Source organism: Panthera pardus, unplaced genomic scaffold, assembly GCF_024362965.1.
Source record: "Panthera pardus isolate Hobbes unplaced genomic scaffold, ASM2436296v1 HiC_scaffold_16, whole genome shotgun sequence".
Classification (NCBI taxonomy): Eukaryota; Metazoa; Chordata; class Mammalia; order Carnivora; family Felidae; genus Panthera; species Panthera pardus.
The window spans coordinates 125,519,951-125,547,119 of record NW_026526721.1 but is presented as its reverse complement, the minus strand read 5'-3'; the positions used below and the strand labels follow the sequence as shown (position 1 = coordinate 125,547,119).

Genomic DNA, 27,169 nt, shown 5'->3' with positions numbered 1-27,169 from the left:
AAGTACAGCCAAGATTAATAAACAACTTCCAGAAAAAGTAAAGTTAGATGAAATATATACAAACAAGATACAAAGACTAAAATATATTTATTGTTGAAATGCTCAAGACATTTCAACTCAAAATGGAACAAGGCAAGGATGTATCCTTAATTATTTGACACAGGTTTTAAGTTTTTAGTAAAACCAAAAATGAGTTAAATGATAAAGAGAATTCTCCCTTTCCAAAAGTTGAAAAAAATACCTAATAGTCTCTAGTAAAGGGACTCAAAAGATTCATACCGGAAAAAAATTGGTTAAGACAGATAACAAAAGATAAATGTACAAAATAACTTTTAGATATTGCAAATGTATAAGAAACATAAATGGATGAGCAATCTGTTCACAACTAGTTACCTAATTATAAATTCAAGAAAGGTATGTTGATGAGGAAAATTATAAAAACTAGAGGATATAGAAAATCACCTAAATAAGTTTTATGTATTGGGTTAAAATTAAAAAAACGCTTCGAGTTCTATCAATAAAGTCTTTCCAGATTGTTAGCCAATTTAATGTGATTCCATGCAGCCTACTTGTAGGCTACATTGTTTGAGGTTTGTTTGGGTGGAGGAAGGATATTACAGAAAATCTATGAAAATAATTTTTAAATACTTTTAAAATCAATTTTTACTTTTGTATGTAAGTACAGTTATACACGGTAAGATATAGGAAACTTAAGTTACACCTTGATGAAATTTTACAAATATATACACATCTGTGTAATCATAACCAGTATGAAAATATAAAGCCTTTCCAAAACTGAAATGGCTCCCTAATGCTCTCTTCTAATCAGTAACCATTCCAAGCCCAGAGGGTTTAACCACTATTCCTTAACAGTGGACATGTTTTTGAAACTCATATAAATAGTATTATCTTTTATATCTGACTTCTTTCAATCAAAGTTGTATCAGCTGTTATGTGTACCACTACTTCCTTTTTTTTGAATTTCCAGATAGCATCTGATTATTTAACATACCACAATTTATTACCCATTGAACTGGTAAAGGACATGACTGCTCTTTCCATTTTAAAGCTATCATGAATAAAATTGCTGTAAATATGACTGTACACATATTTTGATGGACATCAACCCTTGTTTCTGTTGTATATATACCCAGTAGCCAAACTATTAACATGGAACACATGTATGTAGATACTTAATAGACAATGCCAATGTTCTAAAACAGGTGTATTAAATTATACATCCACCAACAATCTATGAGATCTGCCAATGTATGAGACTGGGTGTTCCACATCCTCATCAATACTATGTATTATCAGTCCTATTAATTTAACCATTCTGATTGAGCACATACCTCCTTTAACAACCTCTTCTAGTGAAGAGCAACCACATTCCCTTCTTCCATGTGAAAAGAGAGAACTTTTTAAAACTGCTCATGAACACTAGGTATCTCTATTTCTTCACATTGATGTCTGGGAGGATTTACTTTAAAAGTAAGCAGAAAATTAGAAAGAATACATGGTTGTAGAAGAGGGTTAAAAAAAAACAAAAAAAAGAAAGGATATCATAGTATCTGTTGAAAGTTAAGCTCGGCAGAATAATGTGTCAAGGACATGACTGACTAAGAATGGTGGTGAAGACAAAGAATGGATAAAGCAGGTCAAGTGATTTTTAAATTGATGACCCAAGCAGAAATGCTTTCTGAACAAAGTAAGGAAGTATGGCACAAAGCTAAAGAGGAACCATTTCTCCACTTCTACATGGGGCCCAGCATTGTGAAAACACTCTGAAGATGGTGAGTACATTTTCTTCAATTCCCAAAGTGAAAGTGTCAATTTATAATCCCACCAGTTATATGTGAGGAGCCCAGAAACATTCTGAATAAAACTAGTGAACAGGGAATTGCATAAATATCAAAATTTAACACAAAGACACTGAAAACAATATAGACTGAAAATAACACAGAACTAGAAAAGTAATATAAGAAAATAGAGTGCAGAAATAAATCCAGGTATATTATATATAGAATTTAAGCTGTGACAAAGGGGATACTTAAGTTTTTGAGGGAAAAGGTGGTAAATTTAATAAATGATTCTTGTGTAATTGGTTATTCATCTTAAAGGACAAAAACTACACCTTTTAAAAGAGTGGGGTGAAGGCAAAAGAATCTAAAGAACTGAACTCCAGAGAGATAAATCCTTCTTGGATTGGCAGACACTGGTGATTGTTAGAGGCACTGCCAAGTATGGGCACAGGTGAGTGGATTATACAGTATTTCATAATATATAAGGCCTTGGCCTGTGAGACAGGATAAAACAGAAAACTTATATAAGGCACATCAAAATTAAATTATGGGAATCTTCAATAGAGAAAAAAATTTTAAGTAGCCATAGGGTAAGGATAAGGGGACCAAAGGATAAGAATATGGTACACATCTCATCAAAAAGAATGAAAGCCAGGGGATTAAGGAAAGACATATTTAAAGTGCTGAAAGAAAAAAAACCGCCCATCAGTTGGCAAAAAAACCTAGCTTCCTTCCCTATGATCCCACAAAGATCAACAACTGGACAGCAATACACAAACAGTCCCAGGAGACCACTAGAGTCCACACAGAATGTTTTAACAATAAGTTAAAATAATCACAGAAGAGAAGGAAGGCAACTTCATCTTGCCTGCACAATCCCATCCCCCAACCTAACACAGTTCAAAATGCTCAGAAGAAATTTCCCAGCCACCTGAGTGGCTCAGTCGGTTAAGCGTCCAACTTCAGCTTAGATCATGATCTCATGGCTCATGAGTTCAAGCCTCACATCAGATTCTGTGCTGACAGCTCAGAGCCTGGAGCCTGCTTCAGATTCTTGCCTCACTCTCTCATAGATGTACTGAGCCAGCTAGGAACAATGAATAAAAGCAGAAGCTATTAATAGCAGACAAGCACCAGGAGACATCATGGTTCACAGAGACCTGCTCTGCAGACAAACTCAGTATATTTCACAAGTGACAAAGCCAAAGGCTAGCACAGCCACTGTGGACTCCCACAGATATTGCCAGCTTTCCACCCTTGGGTAGTTTTGTTAGCTGAAACCAGTTGCATGAGTCCTTTTCTGAAACCTTCCCCTGCCACCACCAGATCTGTACCACAGCCATGCAGGATTTCTATGGCTGCATAAGTAGAAGAAGCCAGTCACCTAAGTCCTTCCTCAGACACACAGGAGCCAAGGGGCTGCACATGCAGCCAACTTAAGCTTCTACAGCTAGATGAGTATAAGACACCAGCCTAGTGCACCCCCCATCTCTGAACACTGTTGCCCATGCTCAGAGCTAGCCCCTCTATGTGCACCACTGTCCTAACACCCATCACTGACCTGCACTGCAGCATGCACGCACAAGGTGGGGGAAACATACAGCCACTGGTGAATATACAGAAAGCCATGAAACCCTGCAGCTCATATCAGGTCCTGCCTTCTGTCACTGTCCAGTACCACCTTGCCCACCTGTACCTAGCTCCTCCAGGCTGCATATCTATACTCCCTCACTCAAGCTCCCTTCCACGGTCTCCACTGCAGAGTGCATGCCTGGAGGGAGAGTGTGCAACCACAGGAGGGGCATTGTCAACCAGGGTCCATAGTTGCCAGGGAGCCCATAACTGGCTTTAGGCCTTGCTACCTGCACTGATACTCACCACTAAAACTGTGTCTGAGACAGGTCTCCTCCACCATATAGATACCTGAAGCTGCCCACCACAGCTCAGTGTGTGCACACCACTGGCTCTGGCTACCACCACTGCCTGCTTTGGTCCCTAGCTACCAAACCTGGAAGTGTTGCTTAGGACCCCAACAGCTCTCACAGGCACTGCAGATCTTTCACAGTGCTCACCAAAGATCAATCGGTTCAATGCAGAGGAACCTGGTGGCCTGAGCATGAAAGACATCATGCCTTCCTGAACCCAGTGCCACCATACGCCACATTTCTCACCCTACAACACTAGACCCAGGGTCAGTGCATGATTAAGTGTGCCTTCACACAAAGGTGAAAGGTTCCCCATATGGAAATCCCTCTTTCGTCTGGAAGAGGTAACTGCTTTTTCAAATACATAGACATGAAAACATGATTCTTCATGATTATGAAGAATCAGGGAAATATGTCTCCACCAAAGGAATACCGTATACCTCTAGTAACTGGCCCAAAAAAATGCATATCCAGAAAATGCTGAATAAAGAACTCAAAACAGTTTCTCATGCTCACTGCTGCAGCACATACACTAAAACTGGAACGATACAGAAAAGATTAGCATGGCCCTTGTGCAAGGATGACATGCAAACTCATAACACGTTCCATATTAAAAAAAAAATTCTATAGCTAGTCAGAGAGCTACAAGAGAACACAGATAAGCAATCAATAATATCAGAAAAAAATATATAACAAAATGAGAAGTTCAACAAAGAAAGAAAACGTAAGAAAGCACAGAACAGAAATTCTAGACCTGAAGAATACAATGACTATAATGAAGAATTCAATAGACAGTTTCAACAGTGAGCTTGAATAAGCTAAAGGGAAAATCAGTAAGCTACAACACAGATCAAGTAGAATTATCTAAATGCAGGAGCAAAGAGAACAATGAAAAGGAATGAAGAAAGCTTATGGGAATTATGGCATACTGACAAAAGAAATAACATACGCATCACTGGAGTCCCAAAGAGAAATGAGAGAAGGAAAATGTAGAAAGCTGATTTTAAAAAATAATGGGTCAAATTATTTTTTAAGTTCTCTTTGATTTCTTTTTGACACATCTGTTCAATAGCATGTTGTTTAATCTCCACATATTTATGAATTTTCCAGTTTTGTGTAACTAATTTCTAGTAATTCACACTACTGTGGACATAAAATATATACTTGGTATAATTTTGATTCTTATTAAGACTTGTTTTCTGGACTAACATATGATCTTGGAAAATAGTTCTATGTGACTTGAGAAGAATGTGTACTCTGTTCTTTCAGACATAATGTCCTGCAAATCTGTTAGGACCATTTGGTCTAACCTGTCATTTAAGGTTTCCTTATTGATTTTCTGTATAAATAATTTGTGAATTGATATAAGTGGAGTATGAAAGCCCCCACTAATACTGTATTGCTGAACATTTCTCCCTTTAGGTTTCTTAATATTTTCTTTACATCTTTAGGTGTTTCTATGTTGGGGGCACAAATATTTACAAATGCTATATCTTCTTACTGGATTAACTCCTTCATCATTATGTAACATGACTCAATGTCTCTTATTATAATCTTTATTATAAAATCCATTTTCGCAGGTATAGTTATAGCTAATCCACCTTTCTTTTAGTTTCCATTAGCATGGGATACCTTTTTCCATCCCTTTGATTTGTGGCCCTGTGTGTCCTTGTATCTAAGGTAAGTCTCTTACAGCAACAAGTAGATGGGTCTTTTTTTTTTTTTTAATCCATTCAGCCACTCCTTGTCTTTTGATTGGCAAATTTATCATTTACATTTAAAGTAATTACTGATAAGTATGGGCTAACTGCATTTTGTTAGTGTTTTTCTAGCTATCTTTGTAGTTCTTCTCTATTCCTTTCTTCTACCCTTGAGACACAGGAAAATGGAAAGGTAACGCCAAAATGTATGGGATGCAACAAAAACAGTTCTAAGAGGGAAGTTCTCAGTGATAAATACTTACACCAAGAAACAAGAAAAACCTCAAATAAGCAAACTAACTTTACACCTAAAGAAACTAGGAAAAAAAAAAGAACAGGTAAAGCCCAAAGTTAGAAGAAAGGAAATAACAAAGATTAGAGCTGAAATAAAGACTAAAAAGATAACAGAAAAGATCAATGAAACTAAGAGCTGCTTCTCTGAAAAGATAAACAAAATTGACAAACCTTTAGTTACTCATCTAGAAGAAAAGAAAGATGACTCAAAATCAGAAATAAAAGGAGATGTTATAACTGATACCATAGAAATAAAAGGATTATAAGATATTACTATGAACAATTATATGCTAACAAATTGAACAACCTGGAAGAAATGGATAAATTCTTAGGAAAGAAACCTCCCAGATAGAACCATGATCTAACAGATAATCTGAACAGACCACTTACTAGTAAAGGAGACTGAATAAGTAATCAAAAGCATCCTAAAAAACTGGTCCAGGACCAGTCAGCTTCACTGGTGAATTCTAGCAAACATTCAAAGAAGAATTAATATAAATCCTTTCTAATAGAAGAGGAGGGAACTTTTCCAAACTTACTTATAAGGTGAACATTACCCTGATACCAAAACACGACAATAATGCCAAAAGAAAATAAAATTACAGGCCAATATCCCTCAATCCCTCATGAACATAGATGCAAACTGACTAAGAAAATATGAGCAAACTGAATTTAACAATATATCAAAAATATCATACACAATGATTAAGTCGAGTTTATTTCAGGGATGCGAAGATGGTTGAACATTCACAAATTGTCAATGTGGTATACCATATGAACCAAATGAAGAATGGAAATCCTATGATTTTCTCAACAGATGCAGAAAAAGCATTTGAAAAAATTCAACATCCATTTATAATAAAAACTATCAACAAAGCAGGACAAAGGAAATGTACCTCAACATAATAAAAGCCATATATGACAAGCCCACAGCTAATAACCTACTAAATGGTAAAAAGATGAAAGCTTTTCCTCTAAGATCATGAACAAGACAAGGATGCCCACTATCATCACTTTTATTCAATACAGTATGGGAGGTCCTAGCCAGAGCAATTAGGCAAGAAAAAGAAGTAAAAGGCATACAAATCAGTAAGGAAGAAAGAAGTAAAACTTTCACTATTTGCAGATAATATATACAGAAAACCTTAAAGACTGCATCAGAAAATTGTTAAAACTAATAAACTCAGTAAGGTTGTAGTATATAAAATCAATATGCAAAAATCTGTTGGTTTTATACACTAATAATGAACAATCAGAAAAAGAAATTAAGAAAATAATCCCATTTATAATTACATCAAAAATAAAATATGTATAAAAAAATAATGGCAAAGAACTTCTCAAACATGGTAGAGATCTGGACATCCAAGTTCATGAAGCTAAAAATTCATCTCAAAATTTCAACTGAAAAGTCTTCTCCAAGTCACATAATAATAAAAGTGTCTAAAACTGTAGAGAGAGAAGTTTAAAATAGCAAGAGAGAAAAGTAATTCTCTCATAAAACAAAACCCCAATAAGGCTATCAGCTGATTTCTCAGCAGGTATCTTACAGGCCAGGAGAAACTATAATGATATATTCAAAGTGCTAACAAGAAACTGTCAACAAGAATACTTTACCTAACAAAACTGTCCTTCAAAACTGAAGGTGAAATAAAGCCCTTTCCTAAACAGAAGTTGAGAGAATTCATCACCACTAAACCTATATTACAAGAAATGCTGAAAAGAGATCTCCGAGCTGAAACAAAAGGACACTAATTAGTAACATGAAAACGTGTGGCAATATACAACACACTATAAAGGTAAGGAGATAGTTAGATTCAAACCCCCTAATATTGTAATAGGATAGAGTGTTGACTATTTTAGTATAAAGATTAAAGGACAAAAATATTAAAAATAGCTATAGTTTTAAATTTAATGAATACACAATATAAAAATGCAAATGTGACATCAAAAACAAACATAAAACAGAGGGATCTTGTAGAGATATCTGCACTCTAATGTACACCACACCATTTTTCACAGTGGCCAAAATATGGAAACAACCTAAGTGCCCATCAACAGATGAATGAATAAGGAAAATGTGGTATCTAAACAACAATAAACAAAAACAAACAAAAAACAAAAATGGAAAATGTGGTTATCTATACACTGGAATACTTTTCAGCCAAGACAAAGAAGGAAATCCTGTCACTTGTGACAACCCAGATGAACCTTCAAGTCATAATGCTAAGTGAAATAAGTCACAGAGAGAAAAATATACACTGTCTGATATCACTTATTCCATAGGAATCTAAAAAAAGCCAAACAGAAAAACAGACATAGAGTGGTGGTTACAAAGGACTGGGAAATAGAGAAAATGGGAAGGAATCAGTCAAAGGGTACAAACTTCCAATTAGAAGATTAACAAGTTCGGAGGCAACACAGAGAATGGTGATTATAGCTAGTAATACTGTATTCTATAATCTTAAATGTTCTCACCACAAAAAAATAACTGGAAATAATACAAGGGAATGGGGGTGTTAGCTAAACTATAGTAGTAATCTTTTGTAATATACAAATATATCAAGTCACAATGTTGTACATCAATTATATCTCAATAAAGGAAAAAAGGAAAAAATGCAGAATTTTTTACCTAGCAAAAAATGTCTTTCAAATAAAAGCAAAATAAAAACTTCCCAGACTAAGAAAACTAAAAACCAAGCAAATGGACTGAACATTCCCTCTAAAAAACAGAGACCACCCAGACTGTATAAAATGACCTAATCACATATATCTACAAGACACACTTTAAATATAGAAACACAGACAGGTTATACTGAAAGAATGAAAAAATATATATCCTGCAAACTTTAACTATAAAAAAGCTGTTACAACCATTTTTATATCAAAGTAGAAACCAAGACAAGGAGTAGTATAAGTATTAAAAGATAGATTTTATAACAATAAAGTGGTAAATTCATCATGATGATATAACAGCTCTGAAGTTTTATACACCAAATAAAAAGATTCTTAAAATACATAAAACAAAAACTGAACTTAAAAGAAATATGCAAATTCATAATCATGTTTCATATCTTAAATATATCTCTCAGTAACTGTTAGAATAAACATAAAAATAGTAAATATATAGAAGATTTGAAAAGCACTAATAATATATCTATAAAACACAACACGAACAATTGTAGAATACATATTGTCTTTAAATACATTTTTGAACACTTACCAAAAGACCAAAGAGCAAGTCTCTATGAGTTTTTAAGGACTAAAAAAATACAGAGCACATACTTTGACCATAATGGATTTAAGTAAGACATCAGTCTTACTGATGTCACAGTACACATCTAAAATATCCTCAAATGTTTGGTAATTAAAAAATGTTTTGAGCTGAATGATAATGAAACACATTATCAAAATTTGTAGAATGCAGAAAAACAATGCTTAGTGGGAAATATACAGCTTCAAATACTTACAAAAGAGAGGTCTAATTCAATGATTTAAGCTTCCACCTTAAGAAACTATTACATTTTCTTATATAAGTTGTCCTCATTTAGGGAGTAGGGAAAGATAAGCAGTATAATTTCAAGATTATCAGGAAGAATACTTCATTTTTCTTTTTTTCTAAATAATCTCTACGTAGACCCAACACAGAGCTGGAACTTACAACCCTGAGATCAAGAGTCCCATGCTCCCCATTCCCCATGTCCCTCCTCTGAAAAAAAAATTTAAAGGAGTCACATGCTCTACCAGCTGAGTCAGCCAGACACCCCACAATGATAATATACCTACAGTCTCTCAAAGAGAAGGTCTAAACAGAATATCTATATTACTAGTTATAGCTACACAATCATTCCAGCACCCAAGCTGACAGATGCTCTGTTACTCTCTATAAGAGGCTTCCAAGGTTGACCCTGAGAAATCAGTATCCAGCTGATGGAAAACAAAAACACAGAAAAGCATGGCAGATGTTTATAATTCAGGCTTAGAAGTCATACATATCACATTGGGTAATACTTCATTGGCAAGAACTTGTTAACTAGCCACATTGCGAAGAAAGGGGAGTGGAGACACTGAGTGTCCATTTGCCAATACCCTCCTTGAACTTATTCCACTATGAAAAGGGAAAAATAAAACTTTGGTAAGTGGACAGTAACGTCTGCCAAAAGCTGCCCCTCTGGCTACAAATATTCATATGCAGGCTTCTTCCTTCACAGAAAAAATACTTGCATGAATATTGTAGTACTATTTACTGGAGCAAAACAGCTTAGCAATCTAAATATCTACAAAGGAATGTTTCACTAAATTATGACATATACATACAGTAAAATGAAATATAACTATTAATACAAATGAGCTATACCTATGTTAGCACTGATTACATAAAAGGTTGTTTATGACATACTAAGTGAATAAAGAAATATATATGATTCTACATTTAAAATAACATCACATACACATACATATAAAGTAACATGGAAAAAGGTATGAAAAAATTCAAACTGTGACACTGATAGGCTTGCCCTCACTTCATTCCAAAACGTTCAAGTCTGAGACTTTACTATAAAGAAAATCTCTAAGAACTTAGCCACATATTCTCATGAAAACCATAAGCAGCATTTGAATCACAGATTACAGTAAAATGAGAAAAATAATTACATTTGCTGTAACAGTTTTCTCATATTCTATTAGAGGATAATAAATAATTTTAGGCAGTTAGAAAAATAACATTCTAAAAACTGGGAAAGAACTAAAGAGAAAACAACAAAAACAAATCAGGGTTTCAAAGAGAAAATACAAATATGTGGCATAGAATAAGTCAATGTTGTAGTTAAAAATGAGTTTTAAATTTTCTTCTAAGGTTTTAATAAGCTAAACCTAAAGGAAAGCTCAATCAATTCAATCTGGATCTCTACACAGTACAGTGAGTGCATATTCTTCAAACTCTAGTAGATAAATGTAGTTCTTTCAACAGGCTATTTGATAAGACCTTGGTTAAGCAGACAAGGACACAAAGAATTAGTATTCTATACTCTTGCTTAAGAGTAAATTCATTTGCTTTGGAGAAACAAAAGCAGATGGCACAGATAACATGCTACATTGTAAACTAAAGGCCCTAACTAGAAATCTTAAATAAATAACTGTATAATAATTACTATTTCAATGACTTTTTTCCATGTAGCTTTTAGCAATATGGAGTACATGCTTTCCATAAATGTAAATGTAAATACTGCACAGGCAGACTACAGTTATTACTCCAGGAGACTAGACTGTTATTTTACCCTCAGGTATAAGCTAAAATGTTCTGGTTTTCAGAGCTCTCCAAGGACTGTTTTTTTCCTGTTGTTGACTCTTTTTTGTTTTGGTTTTTTGTTGTTGTTGTTTTGGTTTTTTAAGTTAACACTTCAAGGGAAAAACGGATTGATCCTCCACATGTAACGCTATTTCTTTCATTCCCACTCCTTTTCCTCCCATATTAACTAACTGCAGTTTCTGGCCAATGTGATCCCATCACTGCCTTTCTACTTAACTATGTTATTGCATAAATTAAGAAAAATTTGATTTTAAGCTCAGGTAAATGCTGTGACCCTTGAAGTGGCAGGACAGATTTTATTCCATAGTTAGGAAGGGAATCATAGGTTACAACAGCATTTCAATACCATTTTTCAGACAAATAAACATAATGTCCCATACACAGCAAATTTCCTACTTCCACTTGATACTAGTTTTGTCTTTTGTTTAATACTATCTGATTCGAAACAGAAAGACATTATCAACAAGTATACTTTTCACTTTAATTTGATAACCTACCTAGGTTTAAGCCTGAGTACTGTAATAGTGTATCTAAATAAAATGGTACAGGAATGGTACATAAAAATTAAAATAACACATTAAGTATCATTGCTCTTAATGTCAAGCGTTTATAATATCTCTCCAGTTCATAACATGTCTTTACATTTGTGATATTTATCTTGCAGAAGCTCTCATCTGAGAAATTTTGGCAAATAAGGGCCTGAATATAAGTTGATGCACTCTCCCTCTCCATCACACTTCCATTCAGGACAGAACTGCTAGGGCAAGCAAGGTAGCAATGCCTTCAGGGTGCAAGCAAGTCTATGGATTCTTTTAGGGGTTGTCAGAGAAAAGTAACAGCACAAAATTAAGTTACTTTTTGAGCTAAACATGAGATCAGTAGATACCGGCCCAAAGGGTTTCAGGAAAAAAAAACCTAGGAAGACTGCAACTTCTTGTTCCTTCAAAAATTGGAGGCTTTAGAGATTAATCTTCCTTGGGACAGTAGAAACCCTGTGGTATATGGTCCTAGGAGGGCCTACTATAAACTCTTGGCCTCAGGGGCATCTAGATGACTCAGTCCACTGAGTCCACTGAAACCACTCTTGGCTTCGGCTCAGGTCATGATCTCACAGTTTGTGGGATCAAGCCCTGTGTCAGGCTCTGCAGTGTCAGCGCAGAGCCTGTTTGGGACTCTCTCCTCTCTGCCCCTCTCCCTGCTCACTCTCTCTCTTAAAATATATAAATAAACATTAAAAAAAATAAATTATTGGCCTCAGAAGAACCACAAGGGATCACTATAATAAGATGAGTTACCTCCTAGTCTTAAGGCTGGGAAAGTACTATCCAATTAGCAGAACTGTTGTTTAATGTGATACTCATAGGAATGAAGACTATTATATGTGAATTTGTGCCAAAGGAGGGATCCTAAAAATTTGACGTAACCACCCAAACTTCAAGCCTTAAGAAGTCAAAGCAAAGGGCACCTGGGTGGGTCAGTCAGTTGACTGCCAGACTCTTGATAGCAGCTGAGGTTATGGGGCTGAGCCCCCTGTGGGACTGGCTTCATGCTGAGCTTGGAGCCTGCTTGGGATTCTCTCTGTGAAATATTCTCTCTCTACTGGTGCTCTTTGTCTCTCTCTCTCTCCCAAAATAAATATTAAAAAAAAATAGAAGTCAAAGCAAAATAATATGCCTAAAAGACTTACCAAACACGAAGGAGAAAAAAACATTATACTAGGTATATTTGAAACAGATGGAAACTTTAAAGAGCAGAAAGAACGTTCTAAAAGTTTAAAAAAAAAATCAAATTTAAATACTCATTAGCTGAATGAAAGAATAATCACTGGGGGAACCTGGCTGGCTCAATCAGTAGAGCATGTGACTCTTAGTCTCAGGGTTGTGAGTTTCAAGCCCCACATTGGGCATGGAGCCTACTTAAAAAAGAAAAAAAAAGAAGAAAAAAAGGAAAAATGAATTTAATGGAAAATGAATTTAGTGTCCTAGAAGTTCAGTGGGGGGAAAAGTCTCAACATGAAAGAAAAATATACAAAAGGAATTCACAAGGAAAGGAGTAAAATACTTGGCAGACGTATATAGGAGATCTAACATATACAAGTGTTTAAGAAGGAAAGACAAGGAAGAAACACAATTAAGCTGATCATTTTAAGAGGAAAATCTACCTTATCAATAAAAGATTTAAATCTGAACATTAACATGGCTTATCTAGTTTCTGTCAGAATGGGAAAATGACACATATAAGCATAGGTAAAATATATGAATTCAAAGGAAAAAGATAAAATCTTACAAATATCAGCACCAATAATTAAACACAACATATACAAATTCTACCTCCACATACAGAGCATCCATCTACATTCAATGCCTCTCTTTTAAGATATGCAAATAGGGGCGCCTGGGTGGCTCAGTTGGCTGGGCTTCCAACTTCGGCTCAGGTCATGATCTTGCGGTTTGTGGGTTCAGGCCCCGCGTCGGGCTCTGTGCTGACAGCTCAGAGCCTGGAGCCTGTTTCAGATTCTGTGTTTCCCTCTCTCTCTCTGACCCTCCCCCATTCATGTTCTGTCTCTGTCTCAAAAATAAATAAACGTTTAAAAAAAAAAAAAAGATATGCAAATAGCTGCTACCACCAGACACTTGAGGAAAACCAATTTATTGTGCCTCAGCACCAAAATTAACCCAGCGGTATCTGCTCTGTAATAATGGACTAGACTTTACAAGCACTTCTGCTTCACAGTAAGCACTATGTTAAGCTTTAGTAGCACAGAGCTCTGGAAGGATAGTCCAGGAGGAAGGGGGACTTCTTTTCCTGGTTTCAAAATGTTAAGAGTTTTGTGTTTTTATTCTTGCTGCAAAGTCCAACGGTGGTGGTCTGTCTCTTCCTCATGCTAAGAGTGTGCAGTTCTTTGGAATTTTTGTGCCCCAGATTAGGATTGGATGATTATCCTCTTGATGCAGCCCTCCTAACACTGACAATGGCCTGCTCAAAGTTTCATCTGGCAGCAGTACCTCAACTTCCATTGTAGTACTGTCCACCACAACCAACACAACTGTATCTCAGAATGTTGTTTCCTGCTGCCTAGCAAATGTAAACCAGCTCTGGCTAAGGCATAAGGCAATCCAGTGAACTCTGTCATTCAACAGGCTGCAAACCCACCTTCTCCAACAAGGTCCAAACCCAAGCCTGAGGAAGGGGACCCCCACGAATCCAAGTTTTTCTCTCCTTGAGAAATTTCTTTAAGCCCTAGGGTCTCATTCAGAGTTATCCTTACATCTTTAGGGGCACCTGGGTGGCTCAGTTGGTTGAGCGTCCAACTTCAGCTCAGGTCATGATCTCGCGGTTTGTGGGTTCCAGCCCCGCGTCGGGCTCTGTGCTGACAGCTCAAAGCCTGGGGCCTGCTTTGAATTCTGTGTCTCCCCCTCTCTCTCTGCCCCTGCCCTGCTCACCCTCTGTGAATCTCTCTCTCTCAAAAATAAATAAAACATTTTTAAAAAATGAGAGTTATCCTTACATCTTTATAGTTATTCCTTTATCATAGTTTACTAATTATATATAATTATACCAATTCAAGAAACTGTGTGGCTTCTGACTCCTGATTCAATCCAGAAAGGTTCAGAACAAGGAGTGGTTCTAGAATATAAGCCAGTAAAGATTAGATTTGGGGACTGGTTTGGTCATGTGTTTAGGATTAAGCATAGGGCTGAGCTCTTTGCCAAGGAAATGGGATGATCGTAATCTATGGCATGCAGTAGTTTCAGAAAACCAATCAAGCTATCACCTTTGGTACACTGTGATGAAGCACCAACTCAAGCACATTCTTTGAAAGCTTAAGTGGCCACTATATTTGCCATTATGGCAGTAATGATGACTATGGACAGGAGTACAAGTTGTTAAAGTTAAAATTGTTTCACAATTGTTAAACAAGTTGTTACAAGTTAAAATTGTTTCATTATATCACTCTTTATATTTAATTCTTTACTACATCTAGACTTTGGTGTATGGTATGATGTAACAAATCTACCCTTCTGTGTATACCTGAGAACTTAGAAAATGACAGGTTCAAGTCCATTCTCACGCTTAAGTGACAATGAGAGAGCCAGAGAGCTTCTAAGATTCCCCTGAAAGAATTATCTTCTTTCTTGTAGGTATGGGACTGATAATGCTGAAAATCAAGGCAAAAATTTATTTGTGTAGGTTGCTGAGTTACAACAACAGTTGAATTTCAATCTCATCAAGTTTCTCATTTGAAAATTAGGACCTGGATCAGGAATAAATGGCATTCTGAAACTGAGAAGAGAGATATCTGGTTTGTCCTAGATGAAACTTAACAATTTTGAATCTGTCCTCATTCCCAATTCCCCTAAACTGCACTTATAATTGGAAGCCTCCAATACCAGTAAAAGTAGTTTGCTTTCCCAGTGTCTGAGAACACTAGCTTTCCTTGGCTTGAAAAATCTGATTATTTCACATAAGCAGATGCCTTGAAGGGGGATGCTCATTCTTTAAGACCCACAACCAGCCCCATTACCACTATATCCATAACTAGGGTCAAATCTCAGTATGCTCCAGGAATACATGTACACACAACGACACAGCAGGAAATAGCTTACATACTCAACAGAAACTCAAGGGCCACATGTGGGAGTGGATTCTAGAAGCATTTGACCAAGGAGGATGGAATATAATGCTACATCAGGCCAAACTAATGGATATGGGAGCATTGTTAAAAGGAAACATCTACACATTTCATGTATAAATAAACAAAGTCTCTCAAATGACCTTAAATTCCTGGGGATTCAAAATGCTACTGTGGTCTACTAGTTAAATTAGGGGCTTATGGTGGTCAGGTGATACATGGGGATGTAAATCAAGTCTGGCTGATAGCATAAATTGTCCAATGACCCATCCTATGGTTATTTCCTTGGTTTCTATATATTTACTTGGAACAGACATACTTGGCAACTGGAAGAACCCCAATATGGACTTTATGCATTAGGTAAGGGGTATAATGGTAGGAATGTCTGAAGTTGACAGAACTTCCCTCTATTACCAAAACAATAAAGCAGAAGCAATACTATATTCCTGGAGTGAGTGCAAGGTTTCATCGAAGACTTCAGAGAAACAAAGGTGGTGAAAACTATCACATCCCTGTTAAACTCACCAGTTAGGCATACATAAGAGTCAGACAGATCATAAAGAACAACTATGGATTATCATAAACTTAATCAGGTGGTGACTTTCACTGTAACTGCAATCCCTAGCATTTGATATGCAGCTACTATAACCAAGCTAATGCCTTTTTCTCCAATTAAAAAGGACCAAAGTAAGTCATTACATAATGCCTAGAAGAGATGAAAGGATACCTTCCCAGTGTTGCTTCTGTGCTATGTTAATTTTCCTGCTCTCGTGTAGTTGTCTTGGCCATCTATTGTCTCACAATTTCTGTGATTCAGAGTCTAGACACAACTCACCCAAATCTTCTGGTTAGGGTCTCGCATTGCTGCAATCAAGGTGTTTACTGTTCTATATTCTTATTTGGAGGCTCAAATGGGGAAGAATCCATTCCTAAGCTTGTTTACATTGTTGAAAAAATTTATTTCCTTGTACCTGACCTTCTGCTGGTGACTGGACACAACTCTCCAAGCCAAAAAGATACCCATAGTTCCTTGTACATGGGCTTCCCCAACATATCAGTTTGTCAAACCAAGAAGGAAAATCCCTAGAGCAAGTGTGCTGGCAAGACAGCATCTTATATAACATAACGTAATCAGAATCGCCCTCCCCTTATCTTTGCTAGAATTGATGGTTAGAAGCAAGCCACAGTTCTCAATGCAAAAGAAGGGGTAAAGAGCATGAATAATACCAAGAGAAAGGAGCCATGAGGGTCACAGTTGAGTCTGTCCACCACAACAGTCTACAGATACCTTCATCATCTTTACATTACACAAAATTATCATGCTACTTCACTACTTTTATGACATATCCCCAACCATGGAATGGCAAGATACTTCACTGAGATAGCCACTGGTCTCTACATTATTTAGGGGGTTATCTCCCAACCTCTATTTTACATATGTCTTACTAAGGCTTTAAATGTATTTGCTACTTCCTGATAATCCTATTCACTTAATACAAGGTTGTCAAAATTAAAATTATGTGGAATAAATACCAGAAAAAAAATGAAAAGAAATGAAAACTTTAAGGAGCAGGACTGGGGGTGGGCAGGAAAAGAGAGAGGATTGCTATGTGGGTCACTGTGCCATATGACTTTTCTTTTAAATCATGTACATGTATTGCTTAATAATAAAGTTCGGTTTATAAAAAGAAAATAAAGATATAGATAAAAAATAAATCGAAACAGAAAGGCTGAAATGGCAAAATTAACACCAAACTGACATTAAAGATTAGAAGCACTAAACAAAAATAAGTATTATATAATGGTAAGAAGCTAAGTATTGAAAGTATTTAAATAAGTAAAATATTTACTTTGTTTGCTTTTACAGCCTTATAAGCCTTAAATCCAGTTTTTCATCTAAATTTTTTTCTAAATTTTTTAAAATTTTTTGCTCTGAAGTATGTTATTGGAATCCTTTTGACAAAACCAAGTATTCGTTTACGATAAAGAAGTCAAAGTGGTCTAAATGATATGTAAGAGTCTCAAAATTTCTAGGCAGTTTTTCCCCTCCAGTAAGGTGACAGCTGCTCACAGGCTAATGCAGTAAAGCTAGATGAAGTTCCTAGAATTTGCCAAACACCAGATAGGAGACATCCTCTGTGTTAGCAAAATGCAGAGTAGCCACAGAGAAAGGATGTGGCTCTTCACTTCTCATCACAGCCTGTAGATTAAAGTGGCAGGAGCCATTATGTAGGCATCCCAGACATCTCAACAGCACTTCTCAAAGAGGGTAAATCCCCAATTTCAGCCCTTCAGTCACCAGATTACTGCCTAACCTGTGAAAAGGTACTGCCCCACCTAGGCTTCAGAATAACCATACTTTATTCAGAGGTAACATGATGGACATCTTAAAACACCTGAGTTCATCATCACCGTCATGTTCTGTCAGGGCCACCATCTGCCACTCCATCTCACACAATCCACTCACCACCGTGGCACTGTGGACCAGCCTGCAAAGACCAGGGACATGAAGGAAGCAGTGCAAAGACAGAGCAGAAGGCCAAGGCTGCTGCCTCCCCGAGTTGTAGGGGAGGGAGCCATTGCACACCCCCATGCACAATGCAGCATGTACACATCCTCCAGCAAGGCATTCATCGCAGAGAGAGCGTTTAAAATTGCCTCATTATATTACTCTTTATATTTCTTTACTACATCTAGACTTTGGTGTATGGTATGATGTAACAAATCTATTTTTTTCAAGTTGTTAATCAGTTATCAACTACAAAGGGAAAGGAACAGATGGAACACAATTTTTAATTATTATATATACTTAGGTCTGCTTGTGTTCAACTGATTCATCTGCCAGTTGTTGAACCAATGACTTAACACTAATATTTTTTGTAGTTTTATGATACAGTCTACTAATTAGCAGAGTGAGCTCCTCATTAGTCACTGTCAGAATTTTCTTGGCTAATTAACTTTAACTTATAAGTCTCAATCCAAAAATAATCCCTAAAGTTTTTATTGGTTCTGCATTATATAAATTTTTTTAAAACTTTTAAAGGAAACATAATTGGACAATAAATATTTCAGAAAATATTTCTTTTAATCAAAGAAACAAATTTCTGATAATCTGAACTGCCACCATTTTTCTCTCAAAATGACAAATACTATGTTAAAATGATGAGTCTTAGTGTTACCAAGGTTTTGGAAAATGAATTTTTCTTTAATTCAAGTACAATTAATATTCAGTGTCATATTTGCTTGAGGTGTACAACAATGATTCAACAATTCTATACATTTTTCAATGTTCATCAAAATAAGTGTACACTTAATCCCTTTTATCTATTTCACACCCATGACCCAAACCGACTCCCCTCTGGCAACCACCAATTTGTTCCCTGTGTTTAAGAGTCTGTTTTATTTTTTAGCCATTCTTTGTTTACTTGTTTTGTTTCTTAAATACTTTATGAGATCATACAGTATTTGTTTTTCCCTGTATTTCATGTAGCATTATACCCTAGGTCCATCCATGTTGTTGCAAATGGCAAGATCTCACTCTTTTTAAATGCCTGTGTAAAATTGTGTGTATGTATGTACCACATCTTCATCCATTCATCTATCTATGGACACTTGGGTTGTTTCCATAACTTGGCTATTATAAACAATGCTGCAATAAACATAGGGACATACGTACCTTTTCAAATTAGTGTTTTCATTTCCTTTGAGCAAATGCTCACAAGTGGAATTACTAGATCATATGGTAGTTCTATTTTTAATACTGTTTTCCATAGTGGTTACACCAATTTACATTCCCACCAATAGTGGATAGGGGTTCCTTTTTCTCCACATCCTTGTCAACACTTGTTATTTCTTGTATTTTTTATTTTAGTCATCCTGACAAGTATAAATGTTGGTATTTTGATAGGAACTGCATTACATCTATAGATTGCTTTGGGTAGTACAGATATTTTAACAATATTGGTTCTTCCAATCCATGAACATAGAGTATCTTTCCATGGGTTTGTGTCACCTTCAATTTCTTTCATCAATATTAAGTAGATTTCAGGTCAGGATACAGGTCTTTCACCTCCGGTTAAAGTTATTCTTAAGTATTTTATTCTTTTTGTTGCAATTGTAAATGGGATTGTTTTCTTAATTTCTCTTTCTCCTACTCCATTATTAGTGTATAGATATGCAACAGATTCCTGTATGTAAATTTTTTATTCTATGACTTTACTGAATTCACTTATCACTTCTGATAGTTTTTGGGTGGAATCTTTATAAAGTTCTCTCTATATATAGTATCAGGTCACCTGCAAATACTCAGTTTTACTTCTTTACCAGTTTGGATGACTTTTATTTCTTTTTCTCCATTGACTGCTTTGGGTAGGACTTCCAATACTATGTTGAATAAATATGGTAAGAGTGGACATTCTTATCTCTGATCTTAAAAGCAAGGGGCTCAGTTTTCACCATTGAGTATAATGTTAGCTGTGGGTTTTTCATATATAGGCTTTATTATGTTCAGGTATGTTCCCTCTAAACCTACTTTGCTGCGGGTTTTTATCATGAAGGGATGTTGTACTTTGTCAAATGCTTTTTTCTGCATCTGCTGAGATATGTTTTTTATCCTCCTCTTATTATAAATGTAATGTATCACTCACTGATTTGTGAATACTGACCCACTCTTTGCATCCCTGGAATAAATCCCACTTGTTGATGGTGAATGATTTTTATAATGTATTGTTGGATTCAGCTTGTTAATTATTTTGTTAAGGATTTTTATATCTATGTCCATCAGAGATACCGGGATGTAGTTTTCCTCTTTGGTAGTATCTTTACCTGACTTGGGAATCAGGGTAAAGCTAGCCTCATAGAATGATTTGGAAGCTTTCCTTCCTCGTATTTTTTGGAATAGTTTGAGAAGTATAGTTATTAACTCTTTAAATGTTTGGTAGAATTCACCTGAGAAACCATCTGGTTCAGGACTTTTTTTTGTTGTTGGGAGTTGTTTTTCTTTTTTTTAATTACTGATTCAATTTTATTGCTAGTAATCAGTCTGTTCACATTTTATTTCTTCCTGAGTCAGTTTTCAGGTTTTTATGTTTCTAGGAATTTCTTCTTTTTTTCTAGTTGTCCAATTTTTTGGCATTGCAAATTATGTATTTTTTTTTCTAAATGTTTATTTGAGAGAGAGAGAGTACGTGAGAGCAAGGGAGGGGCAGAGAGAGAGAGGGAAAGAGAGAATCTCAAGCAGACTCCACACTGTCAGCAGCAGAGCCCAATGCAGGACTCAGTCCCACAAACCATGAGATAATGACCTGAGCCAGAATCAAAGGTCAGATCCTAACCTACTGGCCACCCAGGTGCCCCCAAGATAGATATTTTCAATGCTGATAGGATTAAGGGGCTATTTGGAAATATTTCTGCAAAACCTTTAAAATAATGTATTTTGATCCAGTAGTACTAGTTATATGAATCACTTATAAAGAAAATGATATGGGCATCAAGATTTCTAAATGTCTAATTTTATTTAAAATGAAAGTTACAAAACAATCAAAACAGAAACACAAATTATGAAACACTGTGCGGTGAAAAGCCCTGTATCAAAAAATACCAAAATAAAATAAAATACCAATAGGGAAAGAATCATTCTACTTTCATACAAGTATAATTTTAATATAAGTCTAGAACACATAGAAATACACCAAAATATTATTTTTTAAGATTTTATTTATTTATTTTTAGAAAGCAAGCATGAGCAGGGGAAAGGGGCAAAGGGAGACAAGGAGAATCTTAAGCAGGTTCCATGCTCAGCACAGAGTCCGACACAGGGCTCGATCCCACGACACCAGGATTGTGACCCGGGGATCATAACCCATGTGAAATCAGGAGTCAGAGGCTTACTGACTGAGCCACCCAGGTGCCCCTAAAGATTTTATTTTTAAGTAATCTCTACATCCAACGTGGAGCCTGAACTCACAACCCGAAGATCAATAGTCATGTGTTCTTCTGACTGAACCAGTCAGAAGCACCTATACCAAAATATCAAAAATTAGGATTATGGGTAGTACTTTTCTTCCTCTAAAATTTTTTCCTAGCTTTTTGATATGAGTTTAATGCAAGATAAATAAAAAAAGTAGTAATATTTTAAAATTATACATCAAAAAAACTCTGCCAACAATTTACTAGGTGCTGACTATATACATTTTACTATGGAAGGTGATATGATGAATACAAAAAGTGCTTACAATATTTCCTGATAATCAAAAACAATCTAGGGGGAGTAAGGAGGCATCCAAAGTATGTACCTAGTGTCTGGTGTAAGAGCAGTTCATGTTTTAAACTAGACTGGAGAAGGCCCCCCACGCTTTGAGCAAAGCTAAGGGAGTTTGCCTCATATTGAATAAGAGGCTTCTCAAATAATAGTTAACTTTTACCCCCTATTTCTCAGTAAGCCATCAGCAGGAGCTGTTAATGAAAAATAAAAGCAAATGTTCTCTGCTACTTGCTAATGGTATGATATTAGACTTTAAGTTTGGATTCTATAATTTAATAATTCAAGATGTTAATATTTCATGAACCAGCAAATCTCAAAATATAATTTGAGAGATCAGAATGGGATGCCAACAATTTAATAGTAAGAAAAAAGGGGAAAAAGGAGGAAGAGACACTCATTATTACATGCCTATATTTTTCTCTTTTGTTTGAATTAGTATCAAAGAATTTGTGGAACCATTCTCAATTTGCTATGCTTCTTTATACAGTCACATCCCTTCTTTAATATAAAAGATAATTGTATCAAAAGAAATCAACTAAAAATGTCCAAATGAGTTATTTTTATTAACCTAAGCATCTTATTCTAAGCAGCACTTTCTTAGGTAAGTTTTCTAATACATGTATTAAAAGAACATGATTAATTTGGGGTAAGGGACATTACATATGTTTGGCAAGGCCTTTCCTGGATCAAAGCATGACTTCTCAGAATCCTTCTCCTTGTATCTCTTCCCCAGCCTTAACCTAAATTTTAACATAACATATTCTAGAACTCAATAAAATAATCTATTTTTATTTATAAAATATCTTCAATATAAAATACCTTCAGAATCAGAACCACATTAAGCCACTGAAAAGCAAGCTCTAAATTTCATAATATAATTTGTCACACAAACAGGACGCTTACTAAAAGATGAAGGATGGTGCTATTAATAATTATGCTACAAAAAGCCTATCCTAAATCCTACAATATGTCTTTTCAATCTCTTAAATTACTTCCAACTGCTTTGTGTTCAGGCTAGCTTCAACCACCAATAGAACGTTATCCTGGAACTTCTGCTCAAGTAGCCGAAAACCTAGAGTTTAAGTTAACCTAGCTATATTTTTTCTCTTCCATCTTAATCTGGGATTCCTTCTGGAATCCTTCTGGAATTTATGAAGAGACTAAATACCAGGAAAACAAACAGATCTAAAAGGATTTTTAAAATAACATCTTAAAAAAAGACATCCTGCCAGTGTTTAATAACTGAAGAATAATCTGCTGTTGTATATAGTATGGAGTGAAGGTGTGAAATGCCTAGTTCTGAATGATGAGGAAGTGATATAGCAGATCTAAGAAATATGGATGGATATGATGGAATGCAAAGCCTAGCAAATATATAGTAAGGAATTACCTCAACATATATATAATATATAATTTTCTTCAGTTTAAAAAGAATTTGTAAAGTGTTTTGGTGGGTAGGGGAAAGAGATCTGCACTATATATGATTAAAGTTAGTACACAGCATAATAAATGGTACAAACACACTCAATTATTACTGAAAGTATAAGTAAGGTATTTTAGCCAGAAGCATTAAAATAAGTTAGGTCCCCCTCTTTGATAACAAAACTAGTAGAAATTACCACATTTCATGTATTATTTCTTATATTAACATATTTCTTATATTATTAATAATAATACAAATACTTGTAAGAATGTACATAAAGGCATTTTTCCTAAAAATGACTTCATAAAATAAAACCATTATATTGATATAAATATATATAGATACAGATAGTAACAGTCATATCTTTACTTACTTGTCCAGCCTTTGAACATCTGCATAAAAGATGACATAAATGTGGATGATGCCTTTGGAAGATTAGTGGATATCATGAAGAGAATTAATACTACCTGGAACACCCAGGTTTAAGGCACAGCATGACATAAGTACTGGAACAATACAGCAATGTATTTACCAAAGCTAAACATGTGAAAACTGGTAGGTACCTTTGGATGTAACTGAATAGAGGCTATGAAAATTCTTAATTAGAGTTCCTAGCTTTTAGGACTTAAGTTCTAAATAACTCATACACAATTAATGCTCTTATCCTAGCACTAACCAGCTTTTACAATGTACTGTCTTCTGAAAAAAATAAAATATTTACTGCATATCTTTCACTCTAATTATCTAAAAGTAACTGTGGCATGCAGATTTGTGTTCTCCTTTCCAGAGTGTGTACAAAAATGGGAAAGCAAGTACCTAGCCATGAATTACATTACCCAGATCACCATCACCTTCGTAGCCAAAAGCTTCTAAGAAGTAGGTACTACTCCATTCTCTCTATCCTTCCACCCACTGAATGCAAACAACATTGCGGCTCTAGAGGAAAGAGGGTCCAAAAAATGGAAGGAGCATGATCCCTGAATCACTATATGAAAGAGAGATGTCTACCACTAATTCTGGTACAGAATGGTTAGAGAAGAGAAATTATGTCTATCATGCATTTGAATTTTAACTTTTATAGCATGTAGAATTACTCTTATATAGCTGCTAAATTGTTAAGAACAGGTTAAAATACCACAAAGTTAATTTCAGAGAGACATTCTAATTATGTGTAAAAAAAAAAAAACAAAAAACAAACCCAAAACCCTACTTTTAAGTAAAAACCCTACTTTTAAGTGAATATCAACCTATCATTTGAGGATTTTCAAATGGTTATGAAATAAAATAAGCAGTTTACATCTACTGCCCTAAAACATTCTGTATATATTACTTTTCATTCTAAGAAAGTGGGGGAAATCAAGACTAAAGTGCTTTGAAAAAAACAACTGATTAAAATACTATGTAACAAAACACACACAAAAACTGGAGACAAAGTTTATGTTTAGAACTTCCTTACTCTTCTTCTCAAACAACCTAAGAGTTTTAAGGCTCTAAATTGTGAAATATTCTGACCAGTTCTTATCCTTGTAGAAATTACGAGCAGGGGACATCCATGGAAGCGTATATTGAGACTGCTTTCTATTGGGAGAGTAATTCATCCCTGGCCCTCTTCTCAAAACAGGCAGAGCTAGCAATGTCCATCTCATCAAGGATCTTAACACTTACTGAAACTTTCAAGCTTTGCAATGAACATTTAGAAATTCAAACGTTATTATATTAACACTTTTATCCATTTTAGTAATTACTCAGTGATGCATGCAACTTCCATGAAATCATTACATAACTTATCAATTCAAACACAAGTTAACAGGTAAGATTTAATAAATAAACTCAAAGGTGCTTTTTCACTTTCTTTGGTGTAGTCACAGAGTAAAATGCACTCAGCTAAATCTTGGGGAAGAATTCCTCTGCATTTTATATGTGAGATTTGGCAACAACTCCATTTGTAAATTAGAGACTAGGAAAAAATCAATGTCCTTTAAAAGTCCAAGTTTTCTTTACATCAGAACAAAGCTCCCTCTTTGACAAACTATTCTCTAAGACACCCATATCTCTTTCCAATTATATTTCTTTTTAAGTTTTTTATTTATTTATTTTAAGAGAGGAAGTGAGTGGTAGAGGGGCAAAAAGAATCCCAAGCAGGCACAGGGCTCAATCCCACAAACCATGAGATCATGACCTAAGCCAAAATCAAGAGTCGGCTATTCAACCAAGTGAGCCACCCAGACACATGGCAATCATATTTAAATGGATAAAACCAGTTTTCCTTTCAGAGTCAGAGAAAGACAGATACCATACGCTTTCACTCATATGTGGATCTTGAGAAACTTAAAAGAAGACCATGGGGGAGGGGAAGGGGGAAAAAAGTTAGAGAGAAAGAGGTAAACAATAAGAGACTCCTGAATAATGAGAACAAACTGAGGGTTGATGGGGGGGGGGGGTGGGGCGGGGAGTGGGTGATGGGCATTAAGGAGGGCACTTGTTGGGATGAGCACTGAGTGTTGTATGGAAACCAATTTGACAATAAATCATATTTTTAAAAAAATCAAAGAGAAGACTAAACTGTGTCATTATGTACATTTGATTTACAGTCTGACTCCAATTTCTTATTTATAGAAGTTATTATTAGTACACTAAGATGATTACTATTAATCTATAGTTTCTCATGACATATTATCAGATCATTTGATTAGTAGGATGGATTTCCTTTCCCTTGTATGAATAGAAAATCTATGAAGGCAAGGATCGGGCAAGTTTAGTTCATTTATATCTCTAGCGCCTAACCCAATGCCTGAAATAATCGGTTTTTGGTGAATTTTTGTTGAATGAATAAAATGTAAATCCAACGTTTTTAGCTGATATCTGAAGGTACAAAATTCAAATGACAATGGATTATAGACACTCATTTAAATGCTGACTAAGCTCATAACTACTACAATGACAAATATCCATTACATTAAGTAGCATGAATGCTCCAAAATTCAACATGTGTTTCAAAGTCAAAATGCCCACACCAAATTATTCCCATACCTATCCTCCAACACCTCTCCTCACGCAAATTTTCTTTCAGTGAACACCACCATGTCAAACAACTAGAAATTATCTTAGATTCCTTCCTTTTTCTCATCTTTCAGAATCATTCCAAAGCCTTAATATTTATAGAATCTGTCAGTTCCTCTTCATCCTCACGGTACTCTATAAATTTGAACTTGCATTTCTTTCCAATCGGATCAGTAAAAAAACTAAATTAGTAAGAAAAAAAGTCTGATTCAAGCCCTACACCCTCCAAATCATTATCTAATCTGCATCCAGAAAAGTATTTCTAAAAATGCTAATACGATGAAGTCTTTTTCTTTGTAAAATGCCATCAATTTCATAAAAAGTCAAAACAATCAATGTTCATAATCTAACCTCTCTCAGCTCTATTTTTACTAGAATATCTTATGCCATCTGTGGTCAGAGGTATAGATCTCATCTTGTCCTGTTTCTACTGTAAGAAATACTCTCTGCCACTGCATAGCTAATTCCTACTCCTCTGTCAAGTCTCAGTTCAAGTTTTATCTATTCAGGCAAGGCCTTCCATGACCCTGTTTCTAGACAGGCCTAAGTGAACTTTTAGTGTTTTCAACCCACCCTGTATATCCCTTTCACTAAAGCAGTCTATTACATCTTTTTCCCATGAGAATATATTCCATGAGGATGAAAGTGTGGTTTTAGTTCTGAATATAAAGCCTTGGATTATAGGAGGTACACAAGTCTCTATTTAGCTAGTGAAATGGATTCTTTACAATTCTGATCGGGAGAAAAGATAAGACGACAGTAAAG

General features: G+C 35.4%; 1 protein-coding gene and 1 non-coding gene across 3 annotated transcripts in view; one reads left to right on the top strand and one right to left on the bottom strand.

Moving 5' to 3' along the window:
* STAG1 (stromal antigen 1) overlaps nt 1-27,169 on the bottom strand; it is a 403,080-nt gene that overhangs the window by 232,284 nt on the left and 143,627 nt on the right. The window lies entirely within an intron of this gene.
* LOC128777446 (U6 spliceosomal RNA) lies at nt 4,236-4,342 on the top strand. The gene has a single exon (XR_008422706.1). It is a non-coding gene; the product is annotated as a U6 spliceosomal RNA (small nuclear RNA).